Genomic DNA, 11,556 nt, shown 5'->3' with positions numbered 1-11,556 from the left:
ATCAATCCCCGTGACTACTAACATGTACTTTGTGTCAGGGTGAGGTCACTGCCCCTCCTCCACTTTTCATCCCAGTCCCAGGAGTTTGGACAGTGTCGGCCGCAGCTCCCACAATCCCCCGCGCTAGGGAAACCGCTCTATTCACCGCACGGGCGGGTGATCAGGTACTGCGCATGTCCAAGGCTGAGGGGAAGCTGCGCATGTGTGGAGGAAAGCCCGCCCCTGGCCTTCCTGCTGAGGTATTAATCAATGGGAAACTGGGAGGACCGGAAGGACTCTGGTCCTCCAGCCAATCAGAAGGCAGACGTTGTGTTAATGAAGATTGACCATGACACAGACTGAAACCTCTTCCTGTCTCCAACATCTGTGAGTAAAACACTTTCCTTTCTCCCCCTTTCCATTTCTTTTCTCATTCTCACCTTCAATTGGTCACTTGCAGCAACTGAAGGGAAAGGAAGTGAATCCGGGGAGGGTGCAGACTCTGGAAAGCTTGGCCCAGATCTCTCTCTCTCAAAGACATTGACATCCTTTGCTCCCTCAGCTTGACACATCTATTTGTTTGGCTAAAAGGGTGGTTTCTTTCCTAATGTTCACAATTAAAAGGGTTGGTTTCACCAGAGTTCTCCCTGTGTCTATGCGGGTTTCCTGCAAGTGCTCCGGTTTCCTCCCACAAGTCCCGAAAGACGTATGTCTGGTAATTTGGACATTTTGAATTTTCCCTCTGTGTACCGGAACAGCACGGTAGCATAGTGGTTGGCACAATTGCTTCACAGCTCCAGGGTCCCAGGTTCGATTCCCGGCTTGGGTCACTGTCTGTGCGGAGTCTGCACGTTCTCCCCATGTATGCATGGGTTTCCCCTGGGTGCTCCGGTTTCCTCCCACAATCCAAAGATGTGCAAATTAGGTGGATTGGTAATGCTAAATTGTCCTTAGTGTCCAAAATTTCCCTTAGTGATGGGTGGGGTCACTGGGTTATGGGAATAGGGTGGAGGTATAGCCTTGGGTAGGGTGCTCTTTCCAAGAGCCGGTGCAGACGCGATGGGCTGAATGGCCTCCTTCTGCACTGTAAATTCTATAACAGGCGCCGGAATGTGGCGACTCGGGGCTTTTCACAATAATTTCATTGCAGTGTTAATGTAAGCCTACTTGTGACAATAAAAATTATTATTATTATTGGAGATGGCTAAAATTTAAAGGAACAGTAAATACATGTCGGACAGAGATATGTCGAGTGTTTTTACATGGTACAGATTAGATATATTATGAAAATAAATTACTGTGGATGCTGGAATCGTAAACAAAAACAGAAAATACTGGACAATCTCAGAAGGTTTGACAGCATCTGTGGAGAGAAAAGGGAACTAATGTTTCGAGTCTGGATGACTCTTTGTGACAGTTAGAGAGAACTGGAAATGGGGTCAGATTTGTACTGTAGTGGGGGAGGGGTGGAATGGAGCGGTGGGGGTGGAATGGAGCGGTGGGGGTGGAATGGAGCGGTGGGGGTGGAATAGAGCGGTGGGGCTGGATAAGGACCAGCAATAGGTGGAGATATAGACAAAGATGTCGAGAACAGAAGATAAAAGGAATGCAAATGGTGGTAATTAAGGCTAAGAAGGGTGCTGATAGTGGTACATAAAAAGGTTAGAATGTGTGAATGGCAGAATAAAGGTGAGCAGTGTGTAAAGGGCAACTTGAAATAATTCGAATGGGGGGAGGGGAGGAGAATAATGGGGAGGGAAAAAACGATCAATGGAAGAAATTAAAACAAAAATAAATTGATAGATAAAAATGGGGTAAACGTGGTGGAGAGTCTGAGGTTGTTGAACTCAATGTTAAGTCCGGAAGGGTGGAACATGCCTAATCGGAAGATGAGGTGCTGTTCCTCCAGTTTGCGCTGGGCTTCACCTCAACATTGCAGCAGGCCAAGGACGGACATGTGGACTGAGAGCAGGGCGGTGAGTTGAAATGGCAAACGACAGGAAGGTCTGAGAACTGCTTGCGGATGGACCGGAGGTGTTCTGCAAAGTCTGGAAAAATATATTCATTTTGCTTCGGTTTGCACCCCTCTATCACCTCCACATGGTCTATCTCCGACACTTCCCTTTCCTTCCTTGACCTTTCTATTTCAATTTCTGAGATAAGACAGTCCACTAATATCCACCACAAACCTACCGACTCCCACAGCTACGCCGACTACAGCACTTCACATCCCACATCCTGTAAGGACTTCATCCCATTCTCTCAGTCCCTTCACCTCCATCGCATCTGTTCCAATGATGCCACTTTCCAAAACGGTGCTGCTGACATGTCTTCATTCTTCCTTAACCGTGGCTTCCCACCCACTGTGGTCGACGGGGCTCTCAACCGTGTCCGACCCATCTCCCACACCTCTGCCCTCCCCCTCACTCCTCTCTCCCAGAACCAGGGAGTGAAGGTATCGAGAGATATGGGGGATAGTTTTGGAAAATGATGCTGAGGTAGATCGGCCAATGCTCTCATTGAATGGTTGAGCAGGTTCAAATGGCCGACTGCAGCTCCGATTTGTTGTGGTCCCTGTGTCCAGGCCAGGAAGCAGTGAGCATGGATCTGTCAATCAGCCTGAATCAGCACCTTCAGGAGAATTGGGAGGGTGAATATTAGGTACAGCAGAGTGAGAATGGATGGAGAATGTGTGGGACGGAGATTTACAGATGTTGCGGAATGCAAGAGAAAAGAAAGTTCCAGAGAAACTAGAATAGTTTGTTCTGAATTTCTATCCTGTACTGACAGTGATATCTTTTGTAAATTGTTCAACAGGTGATTCAAAGAGGCCAAATTACAGACAGAAATCTAATACATGTCGTCTGGATCTGACAGTCCCTCAATTCCTTGGGACCTGAATATCATTGGCCTTCGAATCTAAAGGAGAAATGTTTGCCTCATCTGTCAACTTGAAAAGATTTTAAACACCATTGTGACTGGAAAAGCACAGAGACACACACACCCGAGTGAGAGTGTTCCAGAGCACTGACTGTGGAAAGAGCCTTAACCAGTTACACAGCCTGAAAAAACATCGCACCATTCACAGCGGGGAGAGACTGTACACGTGTTCTGTGTATGGACGAAGCCTCAACTGATTGGCCGAACTGGACAGACATGAGACGACCCAAAACATGGAGAAACCATGGAAATGTGAGGACTGTGGGAAGGGATTCATAGCACCGTCTGTGCTAGAAATTCATCGACGCAGTCACACTGGTGAGAGGCCGTTCACCTGCTCTCAGTGTGGAAAAGGTTTCACTCTATTATCTGACCTGCAGAGACACCAGCGAGTTCACACTGGAGAGAGGCCGTTCACCTGCTCTCAGTGTGGGAAGGGATTCACTCAATTATCTGACCTGCAGAAACATCAGCGAGTTCACACTGGGGAGAGGCCGTTCACCTGCTCTCAGTGCGGGAAGGGATACACTCAGTTATCCCACCTGCGGAGCCACCAGTGGGTTCACACTGGGGAGAGGCCGTTCACCTGCTCTCAGTGTGAGACGGGATTCACTCAATTATCTGACCTGCAGAGACATCAGCGAGTTCACACTGGTGAGAGGCCGTTCACCTGCTCTCAGTGTGGGAAGGGATGCACTCAGTTATCCCACCTGCAGGCACACCAGCGAGTTCACACTGGGGAGAGGCCATTCACCTGCTCTCAGTGTGAGAAGAGATTCTCTCGGTTATTCACCCTGCAGCGCCATCAGCGAGTTCACACTGGGGAGAGGCCATTCATCTGCTCTCATTGTGGGGAGGGATTCACTTGGTTATCCAGCCTGCGGACACACCAGCGAGTTCACACTGGGGAGAGTCCGTTCACCTGCTCTGAGTAGGTGAGATATTCAGTGATCCATCCCAACTATGGAGACACCGCCAAGTTCTCAATGGGGCGAGGCCGTTCTTCTGCTCTCAGTGTGGGAGAGACTTTGTGTTTCATCGCACATGCTCACACACCAAGTTCACAATTGATTACAGGGGTTGGATTCCGCTGGTCTGCTCTCAATCGCATCCAGGACTGCATTTTGTTAATTGTGTCAGTTGATCAATAGGGATGGGCGGAGGGTTTCTTCCTTGCTGGACTGGTTTGTCTCACAAAATTGCCTCCAGTCGGCTGATGATCATTGAGCCATGTTGTGAATTCCTGGCTTCAACTTTCACGAGCATCACAGAGCGAAATAGTGTTTGGTGGTGTAGCCATCTGGGATGGCCACTTACAAAGAAACATGGACATTTGCAAAGCCTCAAGGGAAATATGGCCAATGTAAGATTCAGGCAGGCTCAGAGCCTAAATGTATATTTGTAAGCAGAAGCAGACGGGATCGAAACCGCCAGCCGATTTGCATGCTAATGACCCATTTCCCTAAGATAAAGGAACTGGTACTCAGGTATCCAATACAATTCCAGACATTTCGGTGCCACTCCCTTTACTCGGGAAGCATAAACTCAGGACCCGCCCAGCCATCAAAGAACCCGCCCCTTTATTGGCTCAGATCGAAGGCAGTGATCGAGGACTGCCGAATTATTGGGTCCAAACCGGAGGACCGCCCAAAAGAGTGCGAACCCCCCCCCCCCCCCCCCCCCCAAGGATAAAGAGAGACACTGCCATGTGTTCGGTCTCTTTTGGACCTGGCGCTCCGGCAACGTCGGACTCCATCTGCAGCACCTCGACCAGAAGCAAGTTCAAGTTCAATGCTCGCTACCATGCGGATGAGCCTAGCTGAACCACAGTTACTTCTCCAGACCCAGCAGATCCAGATTCGAACAAAGACCACTGTTCCTCTGACCTAAGCCGGATGCCTGAAGTTAAGTACAGGTTGTCATAGTGATAGGTGTAATTTAGCTCGTAGTGTTTATGTTGCATGCGTAAGTTAATCTTGTGTGTAAATAAAGTATTATTGATCTTGAACTAACTAACTGGTTGTTTGGGTCTTTGATCGATATCCGATTGAACCTTGTGGCGGTATCATTTGATACCTGGTGACTCTGAAAGCATATCCTATTCATATCTAGATTAAGAAGGGCAACCTTATTAGCTGCCATATTTATAGCAAGTAAATATAGCAACAGTGGTTGGAAGATATTTAGTTCCCATTTCTGTTTGGATCCCCCTAAAGCATGCCACCTTGCCATGGAGATGGGCAATGGAGGGTACATGGATCTTTTGTTTAATTTATCTCGGTGTTTCTCGCAGAAGAAAATTATCAAGCTATGGGGCAGGTTGTCTGACATGGACTGAGAAACAACATTAAATGGTGTGATGGGAGACAGGCAATAACTAATATTTCAGGGGATTGGTTAGCTCAGTTGGCTGGATGGCTGGTTTGTGATACTGAGCGACACCAACAGCGTGGGTTCTACTCCATACCAGCTGAGGTCATCCAAGAAGGCCCTGCCTCCTCAACATTGCCCCTCGTCTGAGGTGTGGTGACCCTCAGATTAAATCACCACCAGTCAGCTCTCTCTCTCTTTCTCACAAAGGGGGATGCTCTTACGAAATTCTGACAGTGGTACCAGCCAGTAACAAGGTTAAGATAAGGGAGTTATGTATACTCAAGACCCAAGGACAGTCGATGAGGGGGTCTGGAAGGCATCATGAGTTCATGAGTAACCCCCTAGCTGTCCATGAGCTGATCACTCAGTTCCCTGCTGCCCAGTAACCACTTTCATTGGATCTACCAGTCAATGTGTGCAATCTATAATCATTGTGATTGGATCGTGTCCGGCTGAGTTGGGCTGACTAACTATTTGAAATTGTATAAAAAATGATGATTCCCTTTGTTCAGTGGAGAGGTATCTGCCTTTGCCCAGAGAATTACTCCCCGCCGGCGTTACAACAATAAACTGTGATGTTTGAAGCAGACCTGAATGTCGAGGGATTCTTTTGGATTCATTCATGCGAACAGAAGCATAACCTACTTTTGTATTCAATTCCCCCACAATAAACAATAACATTCTATTAGCTTTCCTAATTACTTGCTGTACCTGTATACTCGCCTTTTGTGATTCATGCTCTTGGACACCCAGATCCCTCTGAATCTCAGAGCTCTGCAATCTCTCACCATTCAGATAATAAGCTTTTTTATTCTTTCTGCCAACATGGACAATTTCACATTTTCCCACAATGTTCTCCATTTCCCAGATCTTTTCCCACTCACTTTCCATCCTAAGTGGCTTCCCCCTTATTTTGAAATTGTGTCCACTGGTTCCAGACTCCCCAACCAGGGGAAACATCTCACCTGCATCTCGCCTGTCTATTCCTTTATGGATTTTGTAGGTTTCATTGTGATCACTTCTCATTATTTGACACTAGAGAACACAGGCCAGGTTTCCCCAATCTCTCCTCAAAGGGCAGTCCTGCCATCCCCGGAACAAGTCTGGTGAACCTTTGTTGCTCTTTCCCTCTGGCGACCAGGGCAGTAAAACTGCACACAGTCCTCCAGCTGCGGTCTGACCAAGGTTCTATACAACAGGTACATTCTGGACAGTCTCATGACTTTGCATTTATTTTATCCTGGATAGTATGGGGGAGGCGGTGGCCTAGTGGTATTGCCGCTGGACGAGTAATCCAGAGACCCAGGTATTATTCTGGGGTTCGAATCCCACCAGGACAGATGGTGAGATTTGAATTCAATAAAAATTTGGAATTCAAAGTTTAATGATGACCATGAAACTATTATCAATTGTTGTAAAAACCCATCTGTTTTACTAATGTCCTTTAGTGAAGGAAATCTGCCATCCTGACCCGGTCTGGCCCACATGTGACTCCAGAGCCACACAGATGTGGTTGACTTTTAACTGTCCCCCACTGTAATGACCTAGCAAGCCACTCAGTTCAAGGGCAATTATGATTGGGTAACAAATGCTGACCCAGCCAGTGATGCCTACATCCCAAGAATTTTTTAAAATCATACTTCTACAGGTAGATCTAAAATAAATACATTTGTCTCTGTTCCATTGAGTCTACAGCACAGGGCCAGGCCAGTCGGCTCAATTGGTCTCTGTCAGTATTTATGTTCCACATGAGCCTCCACCCAGCCCTCTTCATCTCCCCCCATCAGCATATCCTTCTATTCCTTTCTCCCTTGTCAAGATACAGGAGTATTCATGTTGTTCACCTCAACCACTCGCTGTGGTAGCGAGTTCCACATTCTCACCACTCGCTGGGTAAAGAGGTTTCAGTTGAAATCCCTATTGGATTATTGAACCCCTGAAAATGGATTGAAAATGCACGCCGCATTTGACAGAGTTTGGATGAATTGTCAGCGCAGATGGGGCAGCACGGTGGCGCAGTGGTTAGCAGTGCTGCCTCACGGCGCTGAGGTCCCAGGTTCGATCCTGGCTCTGGGTCACTGACATGTGGAGTTTGCACATTCTCCCCGTGTTTGCATGGGTTTCACCCCCACAATTGAAAGATGTGCAGGCTAGGTGGATTGGCCACGCTAAATTGCTCCTTAATTGGACAAAATGAATTGGGTACTCTAAATTATAAAAAAAGAATTGTCAGCACAGAGAGAGATAAATGTGTGTCCCGATAGACATTACAGAGACTTGTTTGAAAGGTGACCAAGGCTGAATCTAAATGTTGAAGGGTATTTGACATATTGGAATGCATGAAGCTCGGAAAAGATGATGGGATTGCTCCTGTTCATTAAGGATTACATTAGTTCAGTACTGAGAGATCAACTTAGCCTGAAGGTTCAGGGTGTGGAATCAGCTTTGCTCGAGATAAGAAATAATAAGTTACAAGGTCTCATGTGAGTAGTTAATGGGCCTCCTAACAGTAGTTACATTGTAGCTAGAGTGTACAGGAAGTATTAAATAAGGCTTGTAATTAATGTACCACAATAATCATGGGTGACTTTAATCGAATATAGATTGGGAGAGTCAGATAGGCAGAGATAGCCTGGAACATCGGTTAATAAAGATTTTTGGGGAGAATTTCTTGGAGCAGTTCCTTCTGGAGCCAACCAGGGAGCAGTCTATCCAAGACCTCCGTGTGCAGTGAGACAGGCTTAATCAATAAATATGTGGTGATGGAGCATCTATGTAACAGTGATCATAATACTGCACATTCTCCCCGTGTCTGCATGGGTTTCGTCCGGGTGCTCCGGTTTCCTCCCACAAGTCCTGAAAGACGTGCTGGTAGGTAATTTGGACATTCTGAATTCTCCCTCTGTGTACCTGAACAGGCGGTGGAATATGGCGACTAGGGGCTTTTCACAGTAACTTCATTGCAGTGTTAATGCAAGCCTACTTGTGACAATAAAGATTATTATGTACGTCAATGTTTATTCATTTTAATAGTTTTGTTTTAGTTATGCTCAGTTATCGCAGAATCAAAGTGTATGAATCAATTCACTCAATACGGTATCTCACTCTGAGTCTCTGTATTCAGGTGCACTCGTCCTTGACAAGTGACTTGTGCCATATTGTCTTCGGCCAAAGTAGGTTTAATTTTATGGTTTTACCACAAGACTAATGATGAATGAGAATCTCTGTTATTGCAGGATTTGACTAAACAGCTTGCTTGTAATGCAGAACAAGACCAGCAGCGCGGGGTCAATTCCCGTAACGGCCTCCCCGAACAGGTGCCGGAATGTGGCGACTAGGGGCTTTTCACAGTAACTTCATTGAAGCCTACTTGTGACAATAAGCGATTATTATTATTATTACTACGTGTCGATGCTAGAGAAATGCTGTCTTAAATTGTATTTGCTTTTTAACTTATTGCAAAATAGTCACTTTCCTTCAAATTGTACAACAGATTTTCTGCATTATTGTGGTTTTATCAGTTCCTGTAATGGTGTTGTAGTTATGTCTTTTCTGTGACTTTTATTTCTTGTGAACATGTAATTTATGAACAGAAAATGATATTTTGTAACGTGTATCTTGCTGCTCGAACTTTAGCACACCGATCACCTTCACAAATTTATTTTGTGTTCAGTAGGAATTGCTGTATTAGTTTAAGTTTGTGTATCTTGTGCACTTTCAGTTATTTGTATTTAAGAAACTTGCTTCAGTCATTGACAATCACGAAGAAGTTACACATGACACCTGAAGATGTATCATCTCGGCACAGTGGCACAATGGCTAGCACAACCTCTTCACAGCACCAGGGACCCGGGTTCAATTCTGGCCTTGCGTCAATGTCTGTGTGGAGTTTGCACGTTGTCCCTGTGTCTGCGTGGGTTTCTTCTGGGTGCTCCAGTTTCCTCCAACAGTCCAAAGATGTGCAGGTTAGGTGGGGTTATGGGGATAGGGTGGGGGAGTGGGCCTAGATGAGGTGCTCTTTCAGAGGGCCGGTGCAGACTCGGTGGGCTGAATGGCCTCTTTCTGCACTCTAGAGATTCAGTGGTGCTATGGTATCAGTTAGGACGATGAGCCTGACGAATATTAATCATGAGAAAGTGACACCACAATGAGAAAGTGACATCACACATCAGCAAGGTGACCGATATCCTTCAGAGACCAATCAGACATTGATCGTACCCCATTTAACCAATCAGGGACTGATCATGGGCTGCTTGGGCCAATCAGAACCACAGGATACTACCAGCCATGCGTAGAGGTAGGTACTAGAAAGGGTTAATGAGCTACAATTTTCTGGAGCTCGGTGCACAACACAACATGAAGCAAGAGGATAGACTTCAGCCAATAGAACAAGAGACAGCTCCACAGTCACCTGGAAGCTGAGAGCTGGTGATCCAGAGTGAACGGACTGATCCACTGCTTTTGTTAATTATTGTGATTTTGTACTTATTACAGTTAACTTAATAAATTCTGTGACAACATTCTTGTACCCGGAATGGTCTGTAACTAGTCAGGAGCTGCAGGTAACTTTCACAACACAGTCTGACGTGTAATTGATTTGAGTGTTACCATTGAGATTGGATCCAAACCCGGATCTTACAATAGGATCGAATTTCACATTCCTGCACTAAGTGATGGCTTTTGCAAACTCCTTTTACAAGATATTAGAAGGGGAGGAGTTACAGACAGAAATTTCACACCAAACATCACATCAAGATGTGACAGAGTCACTCGATTCATGGGAGCTGAATATCATCGACCTTTGAATTTAGAATGAGAAATGTTTGTCTGTTCTTCTGCTGAAAGAGATTTTTAAACATCACTCAGTGTACAGGCATTGAGCCAGGCTCATCCGAGTGAGGCATCACTAAAAAAATCCATTTTATATTTTGCAGCTCACCCAAAGATGGAAATTTCAGCACACGTTTCTCCATCTTGTATTTTTTAATGTTTTGTTTGCCCGTTAAATATCCTCGACTTCTGGACGTTTCATTACAGAACTCAGCTCGAAGACATCAAAACTTGTATCCGGCCTTGCCTGTGTGCCCCATTCGTCAATTCAACTTTGCAGCAGCTCAGTCCCAGCTTTGGAAACATCTTCATCTTTCTGTGAGGCCCCGGCCCCATTGACTGTGACAGGGTTCATACTGTCTCCGTGAGATTGTTGATGTAAAGTCACGTCAGACCCACACTGCCCGATTTCCAATCCAATTTATTTAAAGGTCCCAGAAGCCTGACTCCAGCCTTAAATGTTGTTCTGATCCTGTCAGTAACATTATTTTGGAACTCACTAGTACCACCACATAGGCAGTCATCAACATGCATCATAAAGTTGCCCGAGAGTTTCCTGCCATGGTACCAATAAAGCACGGCAGCTTCTGCCTTCAGGTAGAGACAACCCGACTTGAACAAAACTGATCTAACTGAGAAGTGCCATACACTCTGAAACATTGTTCAAAACATAGACAAACTTATTGAACTTCTTCAGTCTTCCATACATCTGGCACCTTGGGAGGTTGCAGAAACACTGCCCTCTAGAGGTGATCCCCCAGCGCAAATGCAGCTTTTATGTTTCTTGACTGAAAGTTCTGGGAAAATGTCACGAAAAGGGCCAAAAAAATTTCAAAATTACCTTTCCCACTGTGGGCGAGTCCACTCTGACCTCTTTATCTCCCAAAGCTTCTTCAAATCCCCGCGCCACTAACCTCACCTTGGGCCTTATAAGTTCCATCTGGTTGGACCTTGTCTGTGCAGATCCATCGATGTGATGATGCTGGCTGACCCCGATCTGGGACCTCTGAACACACGCCAAACTCTGTCCAACTGCCAAATCTTTCTGTTTAGCCTCCCGTACGGCTTTATCCCCTCATTTTTTGGCAGCTACAAAACCCTCTTGGTCACGGGGACTTCAGCATTGCCCCCAAACACATCCTTGGTGTAAAACCGACAATTCCCTGCCTGAAATGTTCCAGTTATTGAAATTACATTGAATGAATGTCAAAGAAACAGACCAGAAACAGCTCCGAGATTTTGAGGAGTCCCCAGTGGTCAGTCAGACTGAACTAAACATGGGTGGTATAAAACAAACAATACTCACCCCGGTATCTGCCGTCCACTCACCCTGGTATCTGCTGTCCACGGGGACTTTCCTTTAATCAGAGCCGTCAGTGGATCCTGTTCCTGACACCAGACTGTTGTGGGACAAATGTCACTCGGAGTCTAGAG

The 11,556-nt window shown here is 46.0% G+C and overlaps 1 long non-coding RNA gene across 1 annotated transcript; it reads left to right on the top strand.

Moving 5' to 3' along the window:
* The first annotated feature begins 324 nt into the window (after window positions 1-324).
* LOC140420583 (uncharacterized) lies at window positions 325-4,931 on the top strand. The gene is made up of 2 exons (XR_011946458.1): window positions 325-366; window positions 2,797-4,931. It is a non-coding gene; the product is annotated as an uncharacterized lncRNA (long non-coding RNA).
* Window positions 4,932-11,556: the final 6,625 nt, after the last annotated feature.

Source organism: Scyliorhinus torazame, chromosome 5, assembly GCF_047496885.1.
Source record: "Scyliorhinus torazame isolate Kashiwa2021f chromosome 5, sScyTor2.1, whole genome shotgun sequence".
Lineage (NCBI taxonomy): Eukaryota > Metazoa > Chordata > Chondrichthyes > Carcharhiniformes > Scyliorhinidae > Scyliorhinus > Scyliorhinus torazame.
This window is presented reverse-complemented; position numbering and strand designations above follow the sequence as displayed.